Source organism: Tyto alba, unplaced genomic scaffold (assembly GCF_018691265.1).
Source record: "Tyto alba isolate M040663 unplaced genomic scaffold, T.alba_DEE_v4.0 Super-Scaffold_13, whole genome shotgun sequence".
Taxonomy (NCBI): Eukaryota; Metazoa; Chordata; class Aves; order Strigiformes; family Tytonidae; genus Tyto; species Tyto alba.
The window spans coordinates 8,520,589-8,536,478 of record NW_024881275.1 but is presented as its reverse complement, the minus strand read 5'-3'; the positions used below and the strand labels follow the sequence as shown (position 1 = coordinate 8,536,478).

The following is a 15,890-nucleotide window of genomic DNA, read 5'->3' as shown; positions in this document are numbered from 1 at the left end:
CCCCTGTCCGTGGGACCGGCTGTGGCTTAAGCTGCATAAGCAGAACCTGTGTCCGCGGCAGGGAGGAAAGAGGCGATGGCTAGATTACTGCCTGGCTCCCCAAAACACGACTTAGGGATACATTTTCACAACGAACACCGGCCCTTTCCCCACTGCTTGCCACACACAGGGCTGTCACTTGCACCACCTCCCTCCCATCACAGTGGGACAGGACCACCTCCCGACCCTGCCCTTTGCCTCTGTGTCTTCTGTGCGCAGGCACCGACCTCCCCTAACTGCCCACGTGCACCTGAACAGCGATGACGGGCTGCAGGGCGTCACTGTTTCCATACTCTTAATTCCTTCCCCAGACACCTCCAGCTCACGGCGGGTACCTTTGCCAAGTCATCTCAGCCTCAGTCACCATCACGCTGGGGTCTTTTTCAGTATAAAATGTCTCATCCACCTAAAATAAAGCTCTTGATAAGATTAGTCTTATAAACTGTGTGGATGCTGAGGCGGTACGCTCCAGATTGGCCCACAGTAACAGAGTGTCAGGATCTCAGGAAACGGCTTCTGCACGCCCCCCGTGCCTTTGTCTTGGTTGCAGAGCAGAGGCAAGCACGAGGCCCACGGTTTGACGGACATGACCCCCCCCCCCATCCTTGAGAAACCACTGTGAAAACAGAGGTGACATCATTTTGTGAAGGACACAGCGTTCTTCCACTCACACAGGCCATGAAAAATAGGTGGCAAAATCAAACACGTGAGGCACAATTTATGTCATAAATGTACGGCAAATTTGAACCACTGGCAGTTAGTCAGGTTGTTGGCTTCTGGTTTGCGGGGACCGGTTGTCCCTGCAGTGCTGTGGCTTAGGCCATAGGGTAGTTCATGTCGCGTGACTGATCTGACACTGAGTCCCGGTAAAGGCATTCCAGCCTGCAATACCCTCTTCCTTTACTCCGACGCTGTTCGGATTTCTTCGCGTCTCCCTGCTGAGGCAACCAGGAATTACAGGTTCATGCGAGTTCATCTGTACAAAGCCACAGAACACCTCCTTTCTCATGCAGGAACCTAGCAGATACAGTCCGCTATTGGCAGGGATCGCTAATGTGATGCAGGAAGACTCATCCTCGAACAGTTTTCCGCTCCTCGTCCTGGAAGAAAAGTTTATGCTTGCAGTGTTGTCCAAGGACAAAACCAATACAGACGTTCAGGAACAGAATTTTTTGTACCCAAATGGAAGCTGCATCTTCTTAGTGCGATCTCTCAGCCATGGCATCAGTTGAGGCAGGTACCGAGAGGTAACCCTCATTTCAGACCGCAGGGTTGAAACCGGGAAGACCAGTCGAGAGAACGAGAACTAGACCCTGATGGAAGCGGGACAAAACCCGCCTTCGGGCGACCGTTACCGCCGCGACGCGGCCCGCGGGCGCCATCTTGTGGGCAGGCGGCCATTAGCCGCGGGCGCGCCGGTCACGTCCCCCTTCTCCTGAGGGGGCTCCCGGGCGGCCGGGCCGATCGGTACGGCCGGCGCTGCGGAGCGCGCGGGCCCCGCCGGTCGGAGCGGCGGCGGCTGCCGGCCCCAGGGTGCCCTGAGGGGGCTCATGTCGGGGGCGCTGGCGGCTGTTTCCAGCACAGCGCCCAACAGTGACCTGAGTGCACGAGTTGTGGGGGCGTGACGGCTCCGAGGCTTTCAGAATTCCCTTGTTTCCCCTTTCTCTCCGAGCACTTGATTTACGGATGAAAGACTTCGCAACTCAGGGTTGTAAAGCAGGTATGCTTATTCGGCGCCGGGCGCACGGCGGAACGCTCCCCCGCAACAAGCGTGCGCGCCCCCCTGCCGTTCTAGTCTTGCTTATATGTTACAGTGTGTTGCGTATTCATGAGACGCGTATACATATTCATAACCTATTCCCGCCTACCCTCGCTTCTTATTATAATTAGGTCTCCTCCTCCTTGCGGCTGCGCAGTGAGCTCCTTTGGTCCGGGGCAGGGGTCGTGAAGAGCTGGGCAGTGGTCGGGGCAGGAAGTATCTCCTCTACCTCACTGCTGGACTTTTCATCCTGAATTCCTGCGCAGTCTCTGTCGCCTCCTGGACCCGGGCTAAACCGCAGAGCGGGTTTGTGCCGGTTGGGAGGTGATATTTTGCTGATACACACTTATTTAAGGAAAGGAAAGGGGGGCCCTGTTTTGAACAGGAAATAGAGGCAGAGCGATACAAGCAATGTGTCTTGTCTCGTGCAAGCATGATACCAAATTTGGCTAATATCCCATTTCACACTGACCCTTGTTTCAGATCTGCTGAGGGTTCTCCTCTTGGCTGCTGCCTGGGGAACGCTCACTAAGACCTGGCAGCTTGTACTTTATGACAGGCCATCCATTTGCTACTGAGTGCCGAAGGCACCCTCTGTGGTGGCTGGAGGAAGTGCCCTGAGCCCTTCTGGAATACGTGCTCATTTCATGGCTGATGCGCCTGCAGGAGATGAGATTTAGTGATCCAGGTAATCCCTGTTTCTGTCTTGCCGCTGCTTTCCTAGCAGTTCAGTGGACGTGCACAGTGGACTCTGTGCCATGAATAAGCGCAGTTCCCCTTGAGGGATCTGGGCCCCCAGAGGAGGAGGCACATCCAGACGGCCCAAGTACCAGGCTAGCCCCGGTCTCCTGGGCTTTTCGTATGACCTCAGAACTACTTTTAGCCCAAGCCTATTGGGAGTTTGGGCTGCATCGGTACGCGACATAGGCATCACAAGGGTGGAAGGGTTTATCGTTATCATTATTGCTGTTTTCATGCGGCAAAGGCTCTTCTGGGCTTTCTCTATCTAAACATCCCGAGTCAGTGCGAGTGCCAAGTGACAGTTTGTATTCGCAAAGCACGCGTGTCCGTACCACAGTTCGGTGTTTGCCTTGTCAGTAAATGGAAAAATACAGTTCCTGTGATGGAATTCTCACATTACAGCAAGACATCCCAATTTCGGCATTTCTGAACACCTGCCAGTGCAGAGCCTGGCTCCTGCCACCTGTGGGCATTGGTTTTCTTCATGCATTGCTGTGAAGTGTGGGAGAAGCGAAAGAGTGAAAAAACTGTAAAATGCGTATTTCCTTAACACTTGGTGCCCCAAACAAGCACAGGACAGTGAGAAGATCCAGTGTTTTGTGTTGTCATGGCGCCACGGAAGAATGTGAATTGGAGGCCACGTGGTCCTATTCTCCCACTTTTCTCAAGGAATATTTGACAGAATTATACAGGTTTATCTCCTGCTCTTCCCCTTTTCTCAAGGAATGTTTTGCACAACTCCGCAGACACTCTCTCCCATGCTTCCGCTTTTCCTACCGTAACTGCGTGCACATTGTGCCAAGGAATGTGCTGTATCTTTATTCCAGAAACAACGGATTGACCACAGTCCCACCCACTCGCACATACACATCCAGATAAATACTACCCCAAGTTTGTATGTAACTCAGAGGGACGATAATCTGACAGGTCCTGCAGAGGCCGAGGAAAGCCTTGGGCAGCTCCCAGCGCTGGAGGTGGCCGGGCTGGCCACGAAAGGCTGGCTCGGCTGGCTGGGCTCTGCCTTCCCAACGGCGGCAGCCCGTGCTTGCCCTCGCCGCGCAGTGACTCGCAGGCAGCCAGCCCTCAGCTGCCGCGCCCGCCCTGTCCCGGGTCTCGGCCCTGCCCGGCTTCACCCCCGGCTGCTCTGCGCTCTTCTCGCTGCAGACTGGTTGGGGCACGAGGGCCCACGAGACGCCACCCGGAGCAGCGGGCTGGGCTCGGCCGCTCCTCTGAGAGCTACGGGCCTGAGCCCGGCGCTGGGGCGCTGGGGCGCTGGGGGCCCTTCTCCCCGGCCACAGAGCTGAGGCCCTTTTCTGCTGTGTCCTTTAGCAAGGGGGAGAAGACGAGGCTGCTGGAGCGCCGCGGGAGGGCCCAGGGACTGCCCGCCATGCCAAGGAGCTGCGAGCAGCCCCGAAGAGCTGTCACGGCGCCCACCCTTTCCAGCCGGAGAGCTGCCAGCAACGGTGACGTGTGGAAAACAGATTCCACAATCTGATAGATTGTAAAGTAGGTAAGTTTATTCAGCGCTGGGCACACAGGGGATCGCTCCTCCTAATGTGTGTGCTGCCATGTGGCACCGTTGCCTTAGATTTATAGAGCAAATGATTACATATTCATAATATTTCGCAATACGCCTATACATATGCATCACCTATCCCCGCTTCGTATTAAAATTAGCATTTCCATGATCTCCTCCCAGTTGAGTCTGCGCAGTGAGTTCCTTTGGTCCTGGGCAGGGGTCGTGAAGGACTGGGCGGTGGTCGTGGGAGGAAGTATCTCCTCTTCCTCAGTGCTGAACTTTTCATCCCGAATTCCTGCGCAGTCTCTGTCAACCCCTGGACCCGCAGAGCAGGTTTGTGCCGGTTGTGGGGTAATCTTCTACTGACACCCACTTACTCAGGGGTGGAGGAGGCTTTGTACTTAAACAGGAGATAGTGGTCGAGCAACACAAACACAGCAATATCTGTCTCGCACAAGCTAAGCAAACTCTTATCTCGACTATTTCCCTCGTCATCCCCTTCTTGCTATTCCCATATTAACCCTTACATCCCCTGTTCCTATCTAGGCCCTGTATCAACGGGTGGCAGGGGCGAGGAGCGCCTTTCCAAGGGGAACGTGCCAAATTAAGGCTGCTGGTGCCTGGGCCCAGCCAGCGTGGCCGTGCTGCTGCCTGCCTTGCCTTTCTCTGCGGCCACGGGCACGGGAGGGGCCCCGCAGCCCCCTGCTCGGAGGGGTCTCTGGGCAAATGGCCAGAGGACTGGTCCTGCCAGCCGGTCACCACAGGCCATGCGACCAGGAGCGCGGTGTCCCTTCCAGGACATGGGCCTCAAGGTCTTCAGAGCACAGCTTCTCTGCATCTAAACACCACTTTTCATGGATGACCAGAGCTCCGTGGCTGGTCACATCACTCTTAGAGCAGATTCACACTGCCAAAAGAAAATGGTGGGCCTGATGCTCCTTGAAAGGCTACACTCCTTAGATGAGCCCTTGGCTAACTGTTGGGCCTGATGCTCCTTGAAGGGCTACACTCCTTAGATGAGCCCTTGGCTGACCGTCAAGAACTGTCCAATGACCTTTGCAGAATGTTTATTCATTTAGGAAGGAGCATAACTTTTGAAAAAGCCCTTTTTTTGCCAGGTAAAGCACTGCACACAGGAGAAAACCATGATTTGAAAGGGTAAAAGAGCACTAGGAGCAGTATGTGCAACTAAGCCGGACATGTCTGGAACATGAGGTGACTCTTGCCTCCCAATTTGTCCACTGTTTGCTCAGGCCTTGGCAACAGCCGCTCTGAACCCTTGTACTGAGCACTGAGCAGTATAAGTGCTCTGCTGCTACTGCAGTGTTAGCAGTATTCAGCCTGCATGTTCTTTGGAGCTCAGACCAACCTCACAAAAGGGAGCAAATTCCAAAATGTGTCTTCTGGCATCCTCAGAAAACTACAACACAAGCGGAATTGCTGGAAAGTTGGGATGAGTGTCGTGAAGGAAGCGGTAGACTGGATTGAATAGAGTATGCACAAGTCCATGGGACCCTGGAATAGGCCTCCCGTGGTCCTGAGCGAACAGGCAGATGTCATTTCCACGCCAGCCTCTGAAATGTCACGGCAGTCAGGCAAAGACCCCGGTGACTGGAAAAAGGGAAACTGCACACATTTTCAAACGAGGTAATAAGGAGGCCCCTGGGAACTGCTGAGCACTCAGCCTCACCTCAGTGCCTGGTAAGATCATGGAACAGATCCTCCTGGAAGTTATGTTGAAGTTATACGTGAAAGTCCTCTGCAGCACCTTGGCCTGAGTTGCAGCAACAGAGCTGCAAAGTCCTTCCTCGCCCTGTTACACTAGAGAGCGTGAGCGGCTGCTCTTGCTATGCGGTTGCACAACAGGAGAGATCACAAGAAGAGTCTCTTCTTGGGTGCATTGATTGCAGCATGTCAGATTAAACAAACTATTCCAAGCATGTGAGAGCTCTGTTCATGACAAGCTGCTGCAGTGAAGCTTTGTGTGCTGGTATTCCAGACTTCTTAGTTTGAGCTGTTAAACACCTCACACCAGCTTGGTTATGCAGCTTTATAATTATACATGGTTTGCTTGCTAACAAGAAGTCAACTGTTAAGGCCTTGAGAATGAATCCTGTTTCATTCATGTGTACCCCAGCACGTCTGGGGTTTTTTGAACCTGCTGTGTATTACTGTCCATTTGTCAACATTAAACTTTTTTCACCATCTGTCAGGCCATTTGCAGAGCAATTCCAAATCCTTATTAAATCTGTTTGAAACTGGCTTAAGGCTCAGCATTTCACTTTCTCCATCAACACTCCATGGAGGTGATCTGCACAGAAGAAAACAACAGGGGCTTCAGTTCTAGTCCCCTTCGAGACCTACTTTAATACTTGGCCCAGCTTGAAGAGGTCCTTCAGTATTGTGCTGTCTTCTGTTTTATGGACCATTACCTTATTGGGTCTTTTAACTGGGATCCTCACTACCGAGTGTTGCGCAGAAGCTTGGCAGAAAGTGAAACTTTTTAAAGTTCAGATATTCTACGCTATTATGTGAGCTGTTCATCTGTCTCAGCAGTGCTAGCAGGGACATAACTTCCTGTTTGTCTTGAAGCTATTCCTGAGGTTTTGTTTAAGGCCTTCCAAATCACAGCAAATGGCTCTTCTAAACTTATTGAATACTAACTTGTGAATTAAACTACACATATACGTGTCTGTGGCCGAAGAGATGAATTAGAAGCAGAAATAAGAAGTTTTCTTTTAGGTATATTATGAGAACAAATCCAAATTGCTGGCAGCTTGTCAAGCTTGAAAGAAGATTTGTTCATTCACACATAAAGCACTGCAAGTTACCCAGATAACGGAAAGGAGATTTTCCTCCTTTCTATCATTCCCATGGTTTTTCCCTTTTAATAAATTTGTTCTTGAGTTGGCTTGATTTAGCCAAGCAAAAACATGATAGAAGAATTTATTTTGTCACAGTTGGTGTCCAGTCAGGCAAGACAAAGCAAAATAACATGCAGGGGAACTAGTTCAGCTTTTTTAGCTTGGGCTGAAGAGTGTTGCCTCTGCATTGGTTCTTACCTTACCTTCCTCTTTTAGGTCACAAGACAGCTTTAAATCTGAGCAGGGAAAGTAAATGGATGTTACCGGGAATTAGACTTTCATAGGAAATGCTGAGAGACAAACTGTCTTTTAAAGCTCTGTGTGTGTGTGTGTTGGATGTATTTCTCATGCAGCACAAAACTCAGACATTCATTTACTCAGCAAGTGAAATCATTACTTAATTTGATCATTGACTGTTTCCTTGCTTTTCCCTGGATGTGGGATGGGGCTCTGCCTTGGGAGCTGAGGCTTTAAGGATGCTGAGATGCGTGGAGTTGTGACTCTTAGTGGCCAACAAAATGAGCAATCAAAGAACTGGAGGGAGAGTCCTGGGAAACTCCAGTTGTTTCTGAACACGCGTGTAAGTAATATTGCATCAAAACTTTGTTAGGAATTCCCAGGGAAGCTGAGGTTGCACAAAGGCCTGTTTAGGAGAAAATGTCTGTCGACAAACTACAATAAACTGTACATCCTTTTTCACTTTGGAGTTTGGTTGGGAAGAATCCCATCAGTTTTCTCAGGGGCCAGAAAATGCACAGACCAAGGAAGTTCTATAGGAAAACCCAGCGTTTTCTTTTAAAACTTTGACTTTCCCTTTCTTTGTCATGAGAATGAACATTCAAAGCAAAATTCTAAGTTAATGGATGATGTGTAGAGAAATCTTTCGCTTGCCATGTGAAATCTCAGTCTTGAGTTAAGGGCCTGTTGCGTTCTCAGGGATGAAGAAGGTTTTTAATGCATGGTAAAATATGAAAGTGATATCCTTAGATCACTTCAGGGTAGAGGAAAATTACCATTTTTAGTGCACATGTATTGTCGGAAGTCAACGTTATTCTGCCTTGCTGTGGTGTGATGTTTTAGGATATTGACAAAATGCTGGGTACTTTTCCAAAGCTTTGCTTGAAACTTGGCATCATTTACATTCATCGCCAAAGTGCTTCAATTCATTTACGGTTAGAAAAAAGAAGAAAACCAAAACTTGGCATCATTTACACTCATTGCCAAAGTGCTTCAATTCATTTACAGTTAGAAAAAAGAAGAAAAACAAACCAAAACAAAACAGACCAACTTCTTCATCGCTATGTTCATATGCATAACTGGCAATCCAGTGGTACAGTATGTCAGTGGTTTCAGTACCATAAAGACCTGCACACGAGCCAACTCCCACACATTGTGCTGCCTTAATTTGACTCTTATAAGAGGAAACAACACATGCCTGCGGAGAGACCGAATGACTGCAAATGTGAAAATCATGAACCAGAGCCTCTGGAGAGCAAGAAGCATTCGGGCAGGGAGTACTGGTAGGGAGCAGGCAGGAACTTTTATGAAGGAGAAAAAATAGTCAAATGAAGGAAGCCTTTTCCTTTCAGCCACAGATATGCAGTGCTTGTACCTAACCAATTGCATTTAACCCTCTCCATGATTTTAAAATACTTTGAGGAAAGGTGTCCAAACATAGGTGTAGTCATCAGATACGCAGCATTCCTTTAACCTGTCTCAGGGAGAACGGAAAGCTGGAAAATAGCATACCGTCCCAGTGCCACCTGGTTCTGTATGATAGTGTAAGATCCGTAAGGTCTTCTCCGCCACTGCCAATTCCTATTTGTACATCCAGAAAGCTTGCTCTGAGGGAAGTGGGGGGAAGCAGTCGCTTTACCAACTCCTTGTTAGAACGTGAAGCTGCCGCAAGTTGCCTGCTCTTTGTGACTCCGCAGGGAGAAAGCAGCAGCTGAACAGGGTCCTGTTAAAGACAGGTGAGCTCAGGGGCCTGTTGCCCACTGTGACCAACACCTCACCCCTGGGAAAAATGGTAAGTTGAGTGAGCATGACAGCCGTCCCCTGAATGCCCTCCGACAACGTGGGGCCCTGCTGTTCAGGTTGTCCCAGAGCAAGAGAGATTTTTTCTGCCAGCCGTGCCCTGTGAGGAGAATAATGGACTCCGGCAACTCTGTAAGAGTCATAAATCCAAGACGTTTGTTGCCGATACAAGCGCGCTGTTTATATATCCTCCTAGCAACTGATCACACATAAACAAAAAGCTTGATGGGTTACATGCATTCTTCACACGCTGTCCATGCGCCTAAGGCTAACATCTGATTGGTCACTACCCTCTGTCCGTAATACACCAGACAGCTCATCGGCTACAAGTCCGTTACTGCTATCCTAGGCCTATTGGTTCATTAAATCTCACACGCACAAACACAATGTTCTATGCACCTTTAGCTCAAGGTAGAAAACTCTCCACTGTTTAAGAAACGGCCAGATGTTTTCCATTAACCGTCGCCTTGCATGTTTTCCTCAGACAAAGCTCGGCATCCTTGTCTTGTTTTTCTGCATTCCTGTTTGCTAGTCCCGAGGCTTCTGGCCGACGAAGGTCCAGATGTCCTCATCATGCACCAGCTGTACAGCGCGCTCAGTTCTTCTTCCTCTTTTCGCGTCCCTTTGGCGATGTAGCCAAAGACTTGCTCTTGTCCAGCGTTGCCATCGTCCTCCAAAAACGATCCCACAGCCCTATGGGTTTTTCTTTCCAGAGATTTTTTTCCCAGCCCTTTTTCAGTGCGCACCATTTTAAACAGCAGCTGCCAACCACTTCCTTTCAGCACTGCCGCGATTGGAAGAGGCAGCTCAGTACTCATTTTTTTTTTGCCACTTCTCACGGTTGTAAGCTTTCCATTAAACGTGCAGCTTCCTTTTTCCAGAGTGAAAATTCTTGTCTGCGGGCTTTTCCAGGGTAGTCTGTGTCTTGTTGTTTGTTTACTGGAAAGTCTGAGTGGACAACTGCATTTATACATGTGTGACTTGCAGATTTTACACAACAGAAACAAAGAAGGAGGATGCAGTTTTAGTGGTGTGAACACGGTTATTGGAATATGAATACAGTATTAGTGGTAGTGTGGCATGGTGTACACAGTATGTGGCAGCCCAAACGTAATACTGGTTCAGTGACAGCATCTTTTGTCTGTAAACAAGACCTAGGAGGCAGAGTGGCTTCCTCTTTTCCTCTCACATCCCGTGGTGGTCTGTAGACTTGCCATGCACTTCAGCCCTTACCTTATGGTCCATGTGAAGGTGTTTCTACTGGGTTTTTTTGGAACTTTTCCGCTGGGGTTTTCGGATGGCAAAAGAAAGAGAACCTGAGACTTAACAAGTGACAGTACTGCAGTTTAGTAAGTTTAAAGTAGTGGGTACAGATAACGGGTTTTTATGAGAATGTTTCGAGCTATCCAGCTTCAAGAGGAAATCAAGTTTTATCCGCTGGCTCTGACGAGCAGGCTGGGGAGATATCACTGAAAATAACTGCTAGAATGTAGAGCTAAATCATGCACAGACATAAATTTACAGTTTTGGGTAGTGGAGGCGAATAATATAATATCTGCATTGAAATGTGTTGCATGTCCTTTTTAAAAAAAAAATGAAGCGGAAAAAAAGTATTTACAGAGAGTTACCAACAATTGTCACATTTCAATTTCCTCATGAATGGTTTTATGGGCTGCACTCGTGGAAACACCTTTTTAAAGGGAAGGTTAACATGGTTATGTCAAATACAAACTGGATATTTTGTATAATGTAATGTTATGTGTACCTAACCCATACAATTTACTAAACGTTCATTCTGTTAAATAAAGTGAATGTAACAGTGCCACTGCAGTCTTTGACGAAGCAATAAGCCAGTTGTCAGGTGGATAAACTTTGAAGCCAAAGGGAAGGAACAGTCTTGTATGAATGGGATACCACATGAACTATGCAGCTTGGGTCAATATGTATACATATTTGTGTCTTTGTCTGTTTAAAAATAAATAGCTGTTTGTGCACTGAATGCAAAGTGAAGAAGTACAAGGGTGTACTGGTTTTGGCCAGGATGGAATTATAATTTCTTCATAGTAGCTTGATTAGGTCTAGGAGCAGTATGGTGCTTATCTGTCACGCGGGGTTAAACCACAACACAGGGAGACAGTGGAAATTATTATGCCAGGACGGCCAATGCACACTTCCATAGAAAAGGCAACATATCATGCTGGTGGAGAAAAGTTTCAACTACAAATCTCACTTTTATTTGTTCAGTAGTGTAATAAATAAGCTAAAAAAGCAAAATGTCCCATAGTGTGGCCACTACAACCACTTTGCTAAGAAAATTCTCCAACACTTTTGACTTATGAGAAAAATAGTTGTGAATCATCCAGAAAAATTTTCCGTACCTCTGTCATAAAGAATTAAAAGAGAAAGATAAAAGCAGATCACACCTAGGCATTCAAATCCTACCATATGATACGATGAGGAAGAATGTCTGACTTATCTGAAAACTATTTTTTTGCATCTAATTGCTGCCACATGATGACTGTCTAAGCTGAGTATATTCTACATAAAGCTTCTCCCAAGTATGTGCTTAAAATGAGAGACACCGTGTCTATGCGATCAGAAGGAGATAATTCTAACTCACTCTCTTTGCATAGAAAGTATACTTGCCCTTTGGGTTAAGAAAGTATGTTTTGATGTGAGACATATGAATCTAATTCTACGACTCTATTTTTCAGGTAATCATAGGTGAAACACAGGGAAACTGAATTGAATTCACCTTTGAATAAGTGGGAAAGCAGAAAAGTTTCTTTGTTCATCGCTACCGCACTCTTTCTCCATTCCTTTAGTGTGTATTTACAATATAGTTTTTTAAACAGGAAAGTAAATCAAGATTGTAGAATGCTGCTGTATGAAAAACATGATCAAATTCAGATCCCTTTTATGGTAGGATGAACGACAGCTAAAAGTCATCAACATACTTATTCCATAATGCAATCTATCTTAAAATCCTAAAAACCCATTATGTAAATTGGGCTAGTATATGAATGAGAAATGTTTTGAAAAACTTCAACTGTTTAAAAAAACCCATCTTTTCATTTCAGAAAAGAAAGTTTATACGATGAGTGTATCTGTTTATGCTTATTAATTGACAGTGGTTCCTCTGAACCCGCCAGGGGTTTCTTATTCACAATATAAAATTCATCATAAGCATTAATCTTTACAACATTGGATTGAAAGTATTTACTATTCACCTTCTGGATCTGGCCTGCATTAATGATACTGATGAAGTCAGTATTTTTCAGAGAAGATATAAACTTGGAGTTCCAAGTGATAATGACTCTCCTGGATTTCATGATTCTCTGGACTCTTGGACAATTTCACTTCAAACAGTTGTTTTAGGACCATCTAATTTTTTTCCTTTTCTGAAAGAATGTCCTTTGTGGACATCCTTGGAACTGGCTTGAACACTCTGGTGGCCTTCGGATTATAGGATGATCGGCTATGATTCAGTATCTCCTTGAAATGCTACTTGTTTTTGAAGAACTACCATGTTTTAAAGTAGGAGTTGTTGCCTGTCGAATAATGATGACCCAAGCTATTTAGGTACAATTTTAGTGTTTATTGGACACCTGAATTATTTTTCTTGCTGTCCTGGGTTGAGTGAGTGGTGGAGTTTTTTGGTGGCAGGGGAGGGGGCTATCGGGGCGGGCCCCTGTGAGAAGCTTCTCGAAGCTCCCCCAGCTCCACGTCAGATCCACTTCTGTTTGGGAAATTGAGCCAATCGGCTGCGCCTCTGCGATAACGTATTTAAGAAGGGACGTGGTGATGGGCAGTCGGACTTGTGAGGAGGAGTTGCTGCAGCTGCATGAACACCAAGGTCAGTGGAGGAACGGAGGAAGAAAGGAGGGGGGAGGTAGTGCCGGAGCAGAGACCCCCCTGTATCCTGTGGTGAGACAGGCAGGGCGCCCCCCCCCCCCCGCCACCCATGAAGATCTACGGTGGAGCAGACATTGATTTACAGCCTGTTGTTCCTGCTCAGGCTGATCAAGGTTCTGTGCCTGAAGAAGGCCGGGGTCTCATGGGAAAAGGCTAGCCCCGCTGCTGTAATTCAGGCACTGGGAGGATTGCAGCATGCGGGGGTAGTCCCACGCCGGAGCAGCTCGGGAAGGGCTGCAGCCGTGGGAGAGAATCCAGTCGGAGGAAGTTAGTGACCCATGACGGAGCAGTGTGGGGAACGCTGCGGCCCATGGGAGGAATTCAAGTCAGGAGAAAGTTTGTGCAGGACTGTCTCCTGTGAGAGGGGGACCACGATGGAGCAGGGGGAACAAGTTTCGGACACTCCCCTCACCGAAGATGAAGGAAGTGGCAGCACTGACTGCACCCCCCATTCCCTGCCCCTGCGCCACTGGGGGAGGAGGTAGAGATATCGGGAGCAGAGCTGAGCCCGGGAAGAAGGGAGGGGTGGGGGGAAGGTGTTCTCAAGATGTGGCAATGCTTCTCACTGTCCTACTCTGTTATGTGTTTTTAGTGTCTGTAATAAATGTATGTTCTTTTTTTTCTTCCCCTAACGAGTCTGCCTTTTGCTCGTGATCATGAAAGGGGGATTTTCCCCCATCCCAGTCCTATCTTGAACCCCAAGCCTGGCTCTCTGTCCCTTCTCATTGCCGGAGGGGAAGGGAGAGAGAGGTGCTGCGTTGTGGTTGGCTGTCAATCAGGCCTAAACCACGACACTTGCCCTGATTTTGTTGCTAATTTCTAAAGAAACTTTCAGTTTCCTCAGAAAATGCATGTAAATTTTAAGTATAAAATAGTTATGAGTTTGTAGTGTACTCTATCAGCTGACAGATATTCTCAGATATAGTCTTGTCTCACTATTTACTGAGGCTTATTTCATCATGTATACACAAGCATCAAATTAAGAAAATCAGTTTTTCAGTTCCAGCATATTTCTAAAATAGTATTTTAGTTTACTCATTGTTCATATATGAAGTTTATTGTTGTCACATTTGTCAGTTATTATTTATTAAATTGCTGTCAGATGCTTGTACGCTCTATGAAAAGTCTGAATGTCAGCTCTGAAGTATAATGTTTTTAGCATATCAAACAGTGGCAGTAAAAGGCAAACAGAAATCCTAAAAGAGTTTTTAGTATCCTTAATAAAGCTGTTGGCTGCATCTTTGTTAACTAAAATAATGAGTAGTTATAATGAGATTTTGATCAGGTTTAGCCAAGCTGTTTGAATCAGGCAAACTACCGTAAAGCCATTTACTTCAAAGGGAACACTTCTAATTCTTCTTAATGTTCCTGCAGACTGTGATGTTTATAACCAGACATTGTTGATGGTAGAAAAACATGTACATAATTGCATTTTTCTGTAAACATTTCACCAGGCAAATGCATTGGTAAAGAGGATGACTGGAGCACGAAATAAAAGTAAAATATAATCTTCACAGAAGTTTAATTTCAAATAACTAGCAAATTCACCTGATCCTCCTGGTATGATCATGACTAAGTATGAATTTTACCTGCCCTCATCTAGCAATTGAGCCACTGTAAACCTCCTTCGCATATGCCCTAAGAGCAAATTAACACATTAGATTAACCAGTCTTGGAGGTTATAAAGTTAAGATACACATACGGAAAAGAGACACAACACTTCACCTGATCCGTTTTATTCAAGATGGAACAGTGCTAACAGAGTGCACTGGTTTGGCTGAGTTAATTTTCTTCTCAGTAGCTCGCATGGTGCTATGCTTTGGCTGTGTGGCCAAAACGGTGTGGATACCACAGGGATGTTTTAGCTGTTGCTGAGCGGTGCTTGCACAGTGCCCAGGCCTTCTCTGCATCTCACACCACCCAGCCAGCGAGGAGGCTGGGGGTGCTCGGCAATGTGGGAGAGGACAGAGCCAAGAGGACAGAGCCAAGAGACCTGACCCCAACTGACCAGGTGGATACCCCAGACCATATGGTGTTGTGCTCAGCAATAAAGGCTGTGGGAAGAAGGAGGAAGTTCAGCGTTAAGGTGTTTGTCATCTCCAATCACTGTCACATGTGACAGAGCCTGTCTATAGAACAACCAATATAGAAAACAGGATTAACTTAAAGCCCTTTGTTCTCTTGTAAGTAGGGGGGTTTTGTTGTTTTGCTTTTCCTGCTGTTGCTTTTAGTACGAATCTTAAAAAAATCTTTCAAAAGTGTGCTTCTTTAGAGTGTTGTCGGTATAATATTCAAGCAATAAAATCTGACTGTGAGGCATTGATTTTCCTTTTCATTTCACACACGGGGTATTGGAATGAATCACACTGTAATTAAAATGGGTTTCTTTCACTGAACAGAAACAAGGGAATTAAGAAATTTCTTTATATTGCTATTTTCACCACAAAGAATTGTAAAACACTTTTAATCTGCTGTATGGGAGAAAAATCAGTGACTGTTGGAAGTGTAAGGTAGCAATTTTAACCAAAACAACCACGTAACAGCTCAGCACTTTCAAGGGTTTAACTGAAATCAAGGAGAGAATTCAATCATGTGAATTATAGTTTTGAAAAGTGAAAAAAGCAACACACCCCAAACCAAAGTAAAACAAAACCAAAACCCTCTTAAGTTTTTAAAACAAAAACTAGTCTTTATTTTTTAATATAGATTTTTAATTTATTTTTTTAATTGCCCCTATGTTGTTTTTTTTTTTTTCACTGTAGTATCTTTTAGGCAGAAAATTCCTTCTGCTCTTGATATACCTAACTCAAGGGTAGCACAATTCCCTTTTTTTAGGGTAACCGGGGGAAAAAAAAAAAAAAAAAAACAAGACAAAACAAACCACACTTAATATATGCACACAACTGTACACAAAAACATGACCTTTCAGTAGCCAAATATATACCATGTTCATCTTGGAGCAGGATTTCGGTACCATTAAACAAGGAAGTACAATATGATTATTTTCAATAATGGC

The 15,890-nt window shown here is 46.3% G+C and overlaps 1 long non-coding RNA gene across 1 annotated transcript; it reads left to right on the top strand.

Moving 5' to 3' along the window:
* Positions 1–255: 255 nt before the first annotated feature.
* Positions 256–11,985, top strand: LOC122152881. The gene is made up of 3 exons (XR_006164847.1): positions 256–1,759; positions 3,869–4,049; positions 11,674–11,985. It is a non-coding gene; the product is annotated as an uncharacterized LOC122152881 (long non-coding RNA).
* Positions 11,986–15,890: the final 3,905 nt, after the last annotated feature.